Genomic DNA, 3,830 nt, shown 5'->3' with positions numbered 1-3,830 from the left:
TAAATATGGCTTTCTAGTTTAATCATAAACTAGAAACAGCTTTGGTTTCCTTATACCATGCAAGACTACTTTGAGTGCAACACTTTTCAAAGTGTGGGAGGCGAAATGTACCATTTATAAACTGCTTTTAAAATATGATGAGCATTGTAACGCAAGAAAAAAAAGCACCTTCTTTGGAAATTCCCAAAAGTGCAATCCAAAAGTTATTTCTTAGATGGAGTTAGAAAATCCTGTCTTATACTAAAAGCCACATTGTTGTAAATAGATAATGATCTCATTACAACTGTTTAAGTATGAATGAACTTTGACACTCTACTAACTCCAGCATTTTAAAGAACGGCTAATAGTAATGGAGAATGTAGAGCAATGCAATCCTTCTCCACTCCCAAACTGACTCAGAAGAAGTGAAGACATGACAAAGTTCCCTTTTTGTGGTAGAAAAAAAGTTTCACACAACCTCTAAAACTTCGTAATAATGATTCTGGATTTCTGACTGATTTACCGGTTGACCTTACAGATTACTGAAATAGGCCTGAGATATTCCCAAGATTTTTCTGCTATGGAAAGCATTTATCAATAAAATTTCAAGATATATTTTTTTACATTCGGAAATATTTTGACCTGAGGACAGTTTCCATTCACCTCTGCCCTTGAATGAGCGAGTAATAGTAATCTCTAGACCCACCAGCTCACCACAAGAAGTTTTCACGACTTCCCACGACACAATCCTCAGTTTAAGTTACTTTCCAAGCCACAAAGTTGGGCAAAGTGGTGTCAGTTGTCAGCATTAGCTAGCTAGCTCAGATGTTAGCTTCCGAACGCCTCGGATATTTCGCTTTTTTAACCGAGGCTAACTTTTCTTTTTGTATGGTTCGACCACAAAAAAGTCGCTGGTTTCATAACCCCCTGAATATTTCTTTGAAACCACTAAGCGGGTTTTTAGAGACATGAATGGTGGGGGGAAAGTAGCCCAAAACCCACAGAACAAGCATTGGCCAATCAGTAAAGTGTCAACAGAGACAACTTTTACGCCAAAAATAAGTACATACCCGACGGTAGCTCCTGGGGTGCGGTAACTTTTGCGGTGACTCGATGTTTAGCTGTACTCCAGGAAATATCCGTAAAGGAGCGCGTCTCCCTGAATAAGTGCCCACCGTGTCCACAGACACCGACAGCAGCTGGAAACTCTGCGCTGAAGATAAAACAACAACATGGCAGCGCCGCGCTGCGTTCATGGCCCACCGGACTGGTGGGAAATGCGAAAAACACCTATGATAAGAATGTGCAGGAACTGAACTTCACTGAGCCCTGTGGCGATTTACATACTTTATTTTACTATTTAAAATGACCCTAAATAGTAAAACAAACAATCAAACTAAATCTTGTCAGAGTTTGTGACCACAGTACAAACAAAATCAAACAAAAAGGGGGAAATTGTTGTGAACTTTCCTATAATTATGTAATGAAGTTTAACTAAACTCTCAGATTATATGTGTTATGACTGGGCTGCACATTATGAGAAAGATATGCATGATTGCTGTTAAATATTGCTCAATATTTTTCCCTTAATGTCATAATACAAACATCCTGTTTCAGGGCCTTTGCTCTTGTCACGGTTGGGAAGTCGTTGCTTTTTTTTAAATATGTATACTTGTATGCATATAAAAATGTATATAGATACATTCTTTTCCTAGTAAGCATGCAGTTTTTATTCAATAAATGTACTGAATCTTATATTTTAAACTATAAGATATACATATTTATTTAAGGAATTGTCACAATAGTTGGCAGTTTTTCTTACACTTTAACATTATTGTACATGGCTCTTGAACAGGCATGCTTCCAGAAAGCATAGGTTCAGCCAGATGGGGGCCAAAGCCTAAAGTTATAGCCGGATGTCAGGTGCTTTATTATGTTGTTGTCACTTACAGTTGGAAATTCAAAAGTGTATTTCTTCAGATGGGTGGAAGGGGGGAATGAAATTATGCTATAGTTCACATTCATTGAGCCAAATGTGGAGTGGGAGTTACATGTTTACAGGGGACACATTGTCCACTCAACCTACTCAACGTACCATCAGCCCATCAGTGGCACAAATTCTGTAGGCACATAGATTTATGAAAAATAACATATTGTGGGTAAACAGGAAACATTTTATGCAATTTCCCTTTCAAAATTCAGTTCAAATTCAGTTCTCTCATTCAGCTTACAAATAAATTTCAGTGAGCACACATATTTCTGTGTTCCTCTTCATTTGGGTAGAGCATTCGGAAATAGTACAGTGTAGTAAAACTACCACTAAAAGTACTTTTTCTTTTTTAAAAGTTACTCAAGTAAATGTAACTAAGTGTAACTAGTTACTACCTACAATTTTTCCGCTTGTGGTTGTCTGTCTTGAGGTGTTTATTGAGAATAACATTTAATCTGCTGAACCCTGAGCAGCTATAATCCGTATCTAAAATCCATCCATCCATCCATTTTCTTACACCCCGGTCCCTTGGTGGGGTCGGGAGGGTTGCTGGTGCCTATCTCCAGCTAACGTTCTGGGCGAGAGGTGGGGTACACCCTGGACAGGTAGGCAGTCTGTCGCAGGGCAACACAGAGACACACAACCATGCACACACACACACTCACACCTAGGGGCAATTTGGAGAGGCCAATTAACCTGACAGTCATGTTTTTGCACTGTGGGAGGAAACCAGGGTGCCTGGAGGAAGCCCATGCATGCACAGAGAGAACATGCAAACTTCATGCAGAAAGACTGGGGCTGGGAATCAAACCCAGAACCTTCTTGCTGCAAGGCAACAGCTCTACCAACTGCGCCACTATGCAGCCCCATAGCTAAAATTTTCTATCAAATTTAGATGTCGTATTAAGATATTACCTTTTAACATCCATTAAAATGTCATATTTTTAACTTTAAATTAAAAGTTATTCATCAGTCTAAAGAAATCAAGATGACCATATTTTGTATTTCCAAGGCAAAAATGTTCTTAAACTCATAAATATTTCAGAAGCTGAGTTGTACATTCTGTTTTACAGCATTTAAAGCAGCTTTTGCCCAGTAGCATTTTGCACTCTGGGGGTCTCTAAGAGGGTACTCTTTGGTGTAAACACAACAAATAGAAGAAAAGACGAAGCTGAAAGTCAGAGCTGCACATGTAAACTTTATTTTCACTGGCTATGTTTCATGAAGATCGAATTAAGTCACATTTCCTAAATAAATTCTGAATTAGAAGAGGCTAAAAGTGTCTGCTGATTACACTTGTCGTGTCATTCCATGGATAGACCTAAAATGAGGCAACTGGATTATTTAATTGCATTATCGCGTCTTTAGAAGTTGAAGTGGAACACCGGAAGAGACCAGATTAGGCCTCTGTGCTGAAAGGGAAACTAATCACCTCCTGAAGAGACACTGACCCTCACATGTCAGTTTATCATGAACGTGTTAGGCTTTACTTTACTTGCATGTAAAGCCTCACATGTCTTGACCAGATTTGGCTAAAAGATCAAAATCAATTAGTACAGCTTTAATTCAAAGCAGAAAATCAACACATTTAAGCAAATTGTGTGATCTGAACTTCAAAACATTTCTTCATTTGTCTCTGCTTTGCTTTTTGCCCCATTCTGTTTAACTAACAAGAAAATACAAATTTATTCCTCTGGTCCTCTTTCTTTATTAAATAACTTCTCTCTCCTCCATTTTCTGCTGAACTATCGTTATGTTCCTTGGTTCCCTGCTGCTCGTACACTGCAGTTGTCATTGTTGTTGTGACAAAGTATTTTTTCCCATCACAGACTTCCTCTTCTTTTACTTTGCTTTAAAATAA

At 38.4% G+C, this 3,830-nt stretch overlaps 1 protein-coding gene across 2 annotated transcripts in view; it reads right to left on the bottom strand.

The window, feature by feature from the left end:
• Window positions 1-1,224, bottom strand: part of plekhf2 (pleckstrin homology domain containing, family F (with FYVE domain) member 2) — a 22,873-nt gene extending 21,649 nt beyond the window's left edge. The window contains exon 1 of one of the 2 annotated variants that reach the window (XM_007572901.2): window positions 1,050-1,224. The gene's annotated coding sequence lies outside the window, so the exon portion shown is untranslated. The remainder of the gene's footprint in view (window positions 1-1,049) is intronic. The other variant, XM_007572900.2, reaches the window with a different exon arrangement.
• Between the last annotated feature and the right edge of the window lie 2,606 nt (window positions 1,225-3,830).

The sequence above is a fragment of the Poecilia formosa genome, unplaced genomic scaffold, assembly GCF_000485575.1.
Source record: "Poecilia formosa unplaced genomic scaffold, Poecilia_formosa-5.1.2 Scaffold310, whole genome shotgun sequence".
NCBI lineage: Eukaryota > Metazoa > Chordata > Actinopteri > Cyprinodontiformes > Poeciliidae > Poecilia > Poecilia formosa.
The sequence above is the reverse complement of the archived record's forward strand: the minus strand, read 5'-3'. Positions and strand labels throughout refer to the sequence as shown.